Here is a 10,395-nt window from a genome sequence, read left to right as displayed (position 1 = left end):
GCGCCCTTTTCTGAAGCTCTTAAACAACCAAAGGTTTTTGGCAAGCAGAAAGCAAAAATGCAAGAAATGCTTGAGATATTCAAGCATGTTCATATAAACCCCCCTCTGCTCGATGCCATCCAATAGGTGTCTGCATATGCAAAGTTCCTTAAAGAACTTTATACGCAAAAGGCAAAATCAAGATCATTTTCTAAAAAGATCTTCCTAACTGAGAATGTGAGCTCAGTGTTTCGGCACCAAGCCCCACCTAAACTTAAGGATCCAGGGGCACCGATCATCTCGTGTCATCGAAAACATGACCATCGAACATGCTTTGCTTGATCTTGGAGCCAATGTGAACATATTGTCGGCTTTTCTTCATGATATTTTTGGGATTGGAGATTTAAAACCCACCACAACTATCTTACAATTGGCAGACAGGTCTACCAAGCTTCCCTGGGGAATCTTGAAAGATGTGTTAGTCAAGGTCGAGGAATTTTATTTTTCTATTGATTTTCTCATTCTAGATATGGAAGGTATTGATGTCGCTCACCGAACACCCATTATTCTCGGCAAACCATTTATGGCCAATGTCAACGTGTGTATTAACTGTCGTACTGGAGAGATGGATGGTTTTTTTTACAACAAGCGATTGCGGATAAACATATTTGATACTGCCACGAGAGCGATAGAAAATAATGAATGCTTCCATGTGAAGGATATTAAATGTAACGAATTCGATCAACAATTGGCTAATTGTATGGATAGATATTCGGTTTATGACTCACCATCATATGAGATTTGTCTCCACGAGATTCACCATCATATGAAAAAGAGCCATCACAGGGTAAAAAAGGGTAGAGCTGAAGAAAATATAGTGGACAGGGTAAAAGATGAAAACATATAACTTAGACCTCCTGATTGAGCATGACCTCAAGTCCATTGATCTCATGGACGATAAAGGGTAACCAAAGACCTGTCTCACTGGTGATGTAAAACTTAGCATTTTTTGAGGGACAACACATATTGTTCTTGTAATTGTAATAACTAAGTAGTTTTTCTTTTTATTTATTTTCTTCTCTCTTGTGTTTTATGAGCATGTATGATAGATCATGTATACATTTCATTTTTTAGATATGGCTTATGAGTTACAGGTGATAGGACAACTTCCAACATATATATCAGGTGATATTTATCCTTTCTCTTGTATGTCTTTTGTTTCTTAGTGTGCATTCATTTAGTTGCATATAAACATGGAGGAGTGTCACTCAGGACAATGTCATTCAAGCATGGGGGAGAATATAGTTTGCACCTTTTTTTTTGTTTTATACATGTATTTATTTTGATAAAAACTCATAAAATTAGGCTTTTAAAGAATGAGTTTTAATTTTATATAAATGCCTTAAATAATCAAACATTTTAGAGAATTTTTTAAGCCTCACATTTTTTTTCTTACACTAATCTAAAAAATGAGGTCATTTATGTGGATTTCAAAGAAATGATGGTAGATGCAAGTTAGAGTTTATTTTGAATCACACATATAAATATGCACAACTTTATTTTTGAAAAACTAAGCAAATGAACAATATCAGAAATAAGAACTCAAAAGTGAAAAAAGGCATACGTTTAGTTGTTTGATGTCTTTGTTATTTCCTAGTAACTGGGCTCAGACATAAGTTGAAGTGTTTGATTCTCATGTCAAAAAAGAAGTTGAAGAAAATCACTTTTTTGTTTAAGTCAGTATCTTTGGCCTATTTAGTTCGAGCAAGTAGAGCCCGAGAGGTGTTTACACATGGTACCCTAAAGTTATATATTTTGAGAGCCACCGGCCTGAAAACCTGTTACATGGACTTTATAGAGAACCTAAGAGATGTTGATATTACACATGATAAGAAGAAAGTTATATGTAAGAATATAAAAACAGAAGGTCTAGTGACTCGAGCAATTAAGTCTGAGAGATACTTTGTATCTGGTGCCCTAAGGTCATTTGGCCTGGGAGTCAGTGACTAAAATCTTGTTACACGGGTTACGAAAACCTGAAAATTTATTACAGTGTTCAACTGAAACAAAGAAAAAGTGTAAAAAATTGAAAAAGAAAAAAAAATCAAGAACATAAAGACAGAGTTCACTATTTAGAAATAATTATGAAAACCTGTGCAGAAAATATATTAATGAGGATAAATAAACAATGACATGTGTATATTTGATTTTCTGAGAATAAAGCATAAATGATTACGATGTTTAGAAAAGTAAAGAAAAAAACTTGTATTATGTGGTGGCAGGTAAAGACTCAAAATATGTTTTGAAAGTGTAATGGTATGAAATATCGGTCTAGACAAACTTTTTAACGGCCTAATGCTTATTGAAGTTGAATATTGATGTATACATGACAAAGATGTTTGTGGGTAGCATCACTGCAAACCCTCACGAGACCTTACTCATCCACTGGGGTAACCCAAGGGTTTAAAGAGCTTGTTGCATATGCTAAATGCAACCATGATTCTTACGAAAGTGAGTCAGATTTGATTTGCATGTTTTGTTTTGTTTTATTTTTGTTAAGGGCTAGTTTGCTTGAGAACTAGCAAACGATAAGCATAGAAGAATTTGATCATGCATAATTTTTATGCATATTATATATATTTCATGTGCATGATTATATGCAAAACAGGACTAAACACCACACTTCTTATTTTCCAAAAAGAGAAAAAAATGTTTAAAGTTAACCCATTTAAGTGTTTTTGTAAAATTAATTTTTCTTAACAGTCTTTTTGAAAATAGTCTTTTCAAATTTATGAAAAATTTAGAAAGTTGTTTAGAATTTTTTTTATTAAAACCCCTCTAACCCTAATTTAGGTCTTTAAATAATAGAGAATTAGAGAGGAGCCCCTCACATCCTCCCTCTCTCCTCTCCAGTTGGTTCCCTACCCCTTTTTCTTCTTCCTCTTCGTTCACCGACTTCTTCTTCTCTCCGTTGTTGGAGTGGTGGTACACATGCGATCTCATCGGACGACCACTCTTTTCTCAACCATTCTGTCAGAGGCCAATCACAAGGTGAGTCTCTTCTCCCTCCTCTCTTTATTTTTCTGCATATAAAATAGTTTTCGGTTAGGAGTGTATATAGTTTTTTTCTCTGGTGTCACATCGTAGTTGATATGATATTCCTAGTGTTTTTAGCATATATTAGTTTTACTAAATTTTTGCATGAATCTAGACTATGTTTTCTTCTTGTATTCATACATATAGGTTAGTTAATTAATTTTCCAGCATGGTATAGTTTTGTTTACTTTGTTTAAATTGAAAAAAAAGAGTTGTTTTAATTTTGGACTTGTCGATCAGGCCTGCCAGTCGGCTAGGTTTGTGCTAGCTAATTAGGCAGTTGTCAATCATGGTGCAGATCATGTTGGATCTGCGTGAAAGCTAATTAGACTTACCTGGTCATGTTTGATCTGTCAGACCATATAACCCAGATCAGTTCGACTCCATAGCAAGCCCAACAGTTAGTAGATTTCATAGTGATTGGATTTTACAGACTTGCACATATCCTAGTTGTGTTTTAAATCAGATCCATAGACATCCCAACATAATCAAGCCATACAAAAATCACGTTGACCTGTTGATTTTATGATTCATTGAATTTGTTTACATCAAACCAATCAGTGTGGCGTTCAGTCCATGCATGTTGGTGTGTTTGCACATATTATTATGATCAGACCTTAAGTTCTGATCATAATCTAAATCTGCATTTTCTGGCTTGTCGCAATTGACGTCAATACACTGCATCTATTTTATAAAGGTCAGTGCTTTCAACAGATCATGATTTACAGATTGCACACACTCTTGAGAGTCGTGTTCTACGCTATCACCGTTAATCACATAGAACAATGTGATTAACGATGATCATGTTTTAGATATGCAACACATTGTTTCATTTAGTTAGTTAAATTCTTGTAATTGTTTTTATAGCTAGTTAATTGATCTGAAAATTAAAATTTGGTGCACAGTTTACACAAGTGTTTTCATTGAAAAAACCCTTTTAAAACTACTTTCTCAAAAAGTTGCATCAACTGCCATCTGATTCTAAGGTTGATGTCAAATTACCTCTATTCAAGCTGTGTAACTAAGTGAATGATGCACACAAATTTTTTTTGGATAGGCAAGCTTGTGTTAGGTAGACTCTTACCAGATATACAACTATACCATTGGTTTTTGAACTTGCAGCGTCCCAACATAAGGTGACGTGCACTAGGTGCTCCTACCAGACAAGCGGAGCCCCCATTGGTGAATGATGCTCGCAATTAGTGATCCTGCCAATGACTAGCGCAGAGCTAGTTCAATATTGTTCTTGTTTTGCAGCATGAGATAAGAATTTGCTTTCATGATTCTATTAGTTTTTACAATATTTGTGCCATAGACTGGTTGGAGATTAACATTACAATGATGGGTCTGAAAGAAATACCTCGTCAGAATGGGAAAACCATGATGGAACATTTTTGAATGGGAATGAAAAATATGGATTCCTCGTCAGAATGGGAAAACCATGATGGAACATTTTTGAATGGGAATGAAAAATATGGATTCCTCGTCAGAATGGAGAATACCTTATTCATCTTTCGCGTTTTCGAAAGAATTGCCTCACATTACCTTATTCGTCTTTCGTGTTATCGAAAGAATTGCTTCATATTGCCTTATTCGTCTTTCGCGTTGTCGAAAGAATTGCCTCATATTGTCTTATTCGTCTTTCGTGTTGTCGAAAGAATTGCTTCATATTACCTTATTCGTCTTTCGTGTTGCCGAAATGATCGCATTATTCATCTTTCGCTTTGACTGAAAGATTCGCCATATTTCTCTCCAAAATGATCTCCCTATTCATCCTTCGCATTATCAAAAGAATCAGCTTACTTCTCTTTGAGATGACTGCCTTATTCATCTGTTCACACTGATAAATTTTTGCCTTATATTTCTTCAAAGGAATTGCCTTATTCATCTTCCAAGTTGCCTCTTGCTATCTCACTTTTCTTGCCTTTTTTTTTTGCAAACCCTTTCGTATCCTTTGTGCGAAATCTGAAAGTCTCATCATGGTTTCTCCATTCTGACGAGTAATCCATATTTTTCATATTCATTCAGGTAAGGGTTAAACCTGAGTCTCATTCTGATGAGGTATTCCTTTCAGTCCCATTATGGTTTTCTCATTCTGACGAGGAATCCATATTTTTCATATCCATTCAGATAAGGATTGTACCTAAGTTTCGTCTCATGAGGTATTTTTCAAAAATGTTTCATCATGGTTTCTCCATTCTCATGACCCCCCCCCCCCCTCCCCCCCAACCGCAAAGACCTATATGTGCTGACTCAACCTGTTGTACTTACGGTCTCTGTTCACGTTGGTCGGTGCAAAACCTCCTAGGGCTTACCCCTGAACTCCGTAGAGTTGCCAAGCTTTGGCTTAAGGGGGGGTGACACCCATGAGATTTGAACCTAGACTGCCCGTCAAACAGTCTATGCTCCATCCCACTATGCCAAACCCTTTGGGTCTATGGTTCTATTAGTTAATGAGGCAATATGTCGATCTTTGTAGGGTTATAAGTTTTTTTTATGTCTTAATTTGAATCTAGTCATGGGGTAATGATTTTAAACTGGGTTTTGGTTCTTTTGTCTCTTCTTTCCAAGCTTCTATGGGTCTTAGCAGCCATAAATTGGAGAGTTGGTTAAGTTTTTTTTTTATGAAATTATCATTTCTTACAAGCTTTCAGTGGGGATGAAAACATTGGCTTGGGAACCTGATTGGTTGATATCTATTTTCGAGGATGTGGATCCTTGTATCAGTAGAAAAGGTCATGCCAAGCGTGGTTCTGTAGTCCACCGTGCTGCGGAGGGGTATAGTGAGCTTGGTCCTAACCTTCTGCTTTTGTTGTCATGGGCATCTCCATGCTGACAGATTGAGCACTTTTAATTGCACCAAGCAATGGCCCTCATCCTCACAACATTTTAGCAAATCAACAAATAGACCAAATCAGAAAATCACAATTTCATGTAAGAATTGTTGCATCTCATCCTCACAGCATTTTACCAAAAGTATGTTTACTGTGAATGAGTTGATTTATTGAGTAGCTTTGGGAAGTCCGCTATTTATCATACTGGACAAATTTGTTGATGCAACGAGACCTGTGCAAGGTAGTGTTTAAGTTACCACTGATGACCTGTGCAAGGTATTAGTGATGGCCTCCTTTCACCCTTTTTTAAATCCTGGTTTTTTTCTTCCAGAAAACTCGGTTAGCACGGTAGTTAGCTAGAAAAGCGGTTAGCAGTTATTACCTTCTCACTTTATATCTTGGTTTTAAAACCCGATGGCTCATCACTTGGCTCTCCTTGAGTCGGCTGGGTCATGTTAAGTTTATATTTTATATAAAAATATATAAAATGTATTTTTATGTATATTTTTTAATATATTATCAATATATTATATATAATATGTATTATATGATATTTTTAATATTTTAATATATAATATTATTAATTTATGTATAATCATATTTTTATATATAATATACATAATATTTATATTATAATATATATAATTATATATAAAATATATCATATATGTGTATATATGCATGACTCGGCTGAGTCATGCTAAAACTCGACTGACTCAGCCATGACTTGATCGGGTCCGCTCATGACTTGGTCGAGTTTTGTACATAAACAGATTTGATTGACTTAGTACTTAGAACGATCTGGAATGAGTCAACCCAGTAATGCAGCTATTATAGCAAATAAGAAAACTGAAATATGTAAACCAACAAAATATAAAGTAATATGAATCATGAATTTCATAAATTTTTTGTTGTTGCAAATCTAACCCTGCAAATGCATTCAGTGTGGTTAATTTGCTTGAAATCGACTATCCGATTATCTTAATCGAATAAAAAATATATGAAACTAAGTAACTAGATAACATAATGAGCCGTTGATTTTCAAGCCTTAAAAAATCCTTGTTATACATCACAATGTCCGAGAGTCTGTTTCTATAAAACCAAACGTCTAGATAACATTCGGACAGTGAAATTTTTAGAAAAAATAAAATAAAATTTACAAAAACATAGGTGCTTAGCAGTTTACATATTCCTTTAATTATATTAATATATATTTCAACAATTTATTCTCTCCTTTTCCAAAAAAATAAGAATTCAGCTTTCTGGAAATTATCGGCACAACCGGAGAAAGATGCAAGCAAGGATATATCTGTCATTTCTGGAGACAACTGGCATTCTATCCCCTCCCATCTGTGAGAAATTGACAAACATATGTGATGTATGCCCCCAGCAGGAAGCGGAGAAAGGACGAAAGTGACGTTTGACCGACTCTACTGGTGTTGTAGAAACCGAAGAAGGGAGCAATGGGGTCAAGGAGAGTCCCACAAGGACCCACAATCCGTCCGCCTAAATCCGATTCTGCCCCTATCCAAATCATAAATGACCTCCATGTCCTGCTGCTGGATATTACCGAGCACCCCCGCGGGCCCACCGTCATCGTCCCCGTCTGTGGCCCCCAGCACAAGGAAGCACCCCGGGCCCCTACCACTCCCCACCTGGGGCTGGGGCCCACCATCCCAGAAGCGGAAGAAGTAGCTCTCCATCGGCAATTCCACGCTGGCGTTGCCACGGAAGACGAGAACTAATCGAGGTACCGTCCTGGTCCAGTCCTGTCCCTCCACGTAGTAGCAGGGCCCCACACCGCTGGCTTCCTCCACATCCGCCGCCCTCTGATGGGCCCCGCCGAGCCCCCTCACGAACTCCGCCCTCACCCGCCGGAAGAACCCCGCCGGCAGCGTCGTGAACGTCGTGCCGGAGTCCACCACGAGCCCGCCGTTCCCGGCGGAGTCCACGCCCTTCATGCTCTCAGGCGCAGGAACCCACTGGTTTCCGACGAGGGCGCCCTCGAGCCCCACGTAGTAGAAGTAGGGCGCCGCGGGGTTCTCGAGCATCGGAGTGTAGGCGACTCCGGCGTCGGAGGACGGTTGTTTCCGGCCGAGGAGGAGCGTGCTCGGGCGGTGGCGGAGGGAGGAGGAGAAGCGGTGGGGGACGAGGCAGTAGGAGAAGAGGCGGGTGGAGAGCTGGGCGGGGAGGGAAAGGGCGCCGCGGCCGAACCCGGCGACGCCGACTGGCTCGGCGAGGGCGGAGTGGGCGCAGCCGAAGGTGAAGTTGCGGAGACGGATGTCGGCTCCGGGGAGGCGGAGGTGGCCGGAGACGAGGCTGGCGATGAGGCTCCCGTCGGCGTAGGCGTAGTAGAAGGGTGGGCAGGGGTTGCCGCACGAGCCGGTCTCTAGAGCATCGAGGCCGCAGCCGGCGATGGCGCAGAGGTCGGAGGAGGGGGCGGAGGAGTGAACTGCGGAGCACGCCGGTGAGGCGCAGGGGACGACGGAAGAGAGGGATGAGGGGATGAAGGGAGGGTAGTGAGGGGCGGGCTTGTCGTCGCAGAGGATGCAGAGGAAGCGGGCGCAGGGCAGCCAGACGACGTCGCTGCCTGTGTCGAGGTACACGTGGACGGTCTGGTGGCCGAGCGTCAGCGGGAGGGTGTAGTCGGAGCCGGCCGTGAGGGGAACGGGGTGGTGGTGGTGATGGTGATGATGATGATGATGGTGGCGAAAAGATCGGAAGCGGGAGGCGGAGCGGGTGGAGGATAGCTTGAGGAGGTGGTGAAGTGGTGGTGGGTTTTCGTGTTGGATTTGGGAGAGGGTGTGGTTTAGAGGGAGGAGGACGGAAGGAGGTGGGGGGGAGTAGAGAGAGAAGGCCGGGAGGAAGATGGAGAAGAAGATAGTGGGGAAGAGTAGGATCGGTGGTGATGAGGAAGCCATGTAGAGAGAGAAACAGAGATTCGATCTACATCATTCATTTGATCGGCTGGTGGTTAATATACAAGAGAGAGAGAGAGAGAGAGAGAGAGAGAGAGAGAACATTTCAACATTAGAGAGAGAGAGAGAGAGAGAGAGAGAGAGACTGTTTGGTAAAAATATGATTTTTTTGTCATCAAATTTTAGTGCATTGTGAATCGTTGATTTTTAAATTTCTTAAAAAACCAACTTATATTTATCGAACACATGATTAAAAATTCATTTTATACTAAGCAAACCTTGTAGATAACATCTGTACGGTCCAATCTAAAAAAAAAAAATTAACGCATGAACAGAAAAGAAGGTGATTTATACTCAGTAGCACAGTGCCTTCATTAGCACCAAATACTAACCCATTTTTAAAATATTTACAAAAAAAATGAATGTTTCTTTATTTATTTTCCTAGATAAACAAGCTGGGGATCACATTTATTTATTAACTGGGGAAATATCGTCTTGCTCACGAAGTTCATTAGTGCAAAATAAGAGCCCTTAGCCATTAGAGAGTACACCCAGCTTTGGCTTTGCAAATCGGTTCACGCATCCCAAAGTCATCCCTATCTTCATACCCTTAGGATTTCACTAATGTAAGTTGTTTTGATCAGAAGGGGCTTCATAGATGTGATCTACATCATTCATTTAGTGACGATAGACTTTTAAATTACAGAAATCCAACTTGTGTGGTGGAATTTTTGGTGATTCAAAAATCATCAGTTGGCAAAATACACAATTCTATGATTTAAAAATTTATGATATAAAGTCGATTCTTATTTTTAAATCCACCATGTTCAATCCATCTATAAGATTATATTTGATCAAAACTTGTATCATAGGACTTAAGACGAGCATGAAGATGGGGGGATGAGATTAAAGGATGAATGAAACTGAACTCTTGGCTTTGCAGCAAAAGACGCACATCCATGAGTTTCGAACTCATGGCATCCCATCAACTTGGTGATGGTCATGATTCACCTTTACAAGATAAAATAAATGTTAATTTTAATAATTGGTGGAGCGGAAGAAAAAGGAGAAATAAAAAATTGAAGAATGTTGGAAGAGGGGTTGGTGCCTAATCATTGGAAGGTGTATCAGAAATTATGCCAACTCCAGAAATTATTAAATTTTTTGGGTCGTTTTGCCCCCCAAAAGGATGCTGGTCGACTTGTTGGTTTGAGTTTGTCTTTATTTTATGATTGGTATATCTTTGCTCTAATAGTCAGTAATTGTGAGTTCTCTGTTTTTATTTGAGTAGTTGAGTAGATACCAAGGGTTGTGGTCTTTTTTGTTTGTTGGTTTGCTTCCAACTACAAATATGCTTGGACAAGATGCTCATGGAGTTTTAGGAGAAATTTGTGAGGGCACCTAACTTTGTTTTTTTTGTCAAATGCAGCCCCATGGGTAGGAGATGTAAGGATATGTATTTGGTACTGTCTACTGTATATACAGCCTAGTTGGAACATAATTCATAGGTGCAAATTATATCTACTCAATCTGACCTCATAAATGTGTTCTGTATGGTTTGTTTACTA

The 10,395-nt window shown here is 39.4% G+C and overlaps 1 pseudogene; it reads right to left on the bottom strand.

Annotated features, from left to right (window-relative positions):
• Window positions 1-7,378: 7,378 nt before the first annotated feature.
• On the bottom strand, window positions 7,379-8,830 carry LOC149821685 (putative aspartyl protease At4g16563 pseudogene; annotated as a pseudogene).
• Window positions 8,831-10,395: the final 1,565 nt, after the last annotated feature.

Source organism: Nuphar pumila, chromosome 11 (genome assembly GCF_984573655.1).
Source record: "Nuphar pumila chromosome 11, dmNupPumi1.hap1.1, whole genome shotgun sequence".
Lineage (NCBI taxonomy): Eukaryota > Viridiplantae > Streptophyta > Magnoliopsida > Nymphaeales > Nymphaeaceae > Nuphar > Nuphar pumila.
Note: the sequence above shows the minus strand (reverse complement) of the source record. Positions and strands in the feature narration are given on the sequence as shown.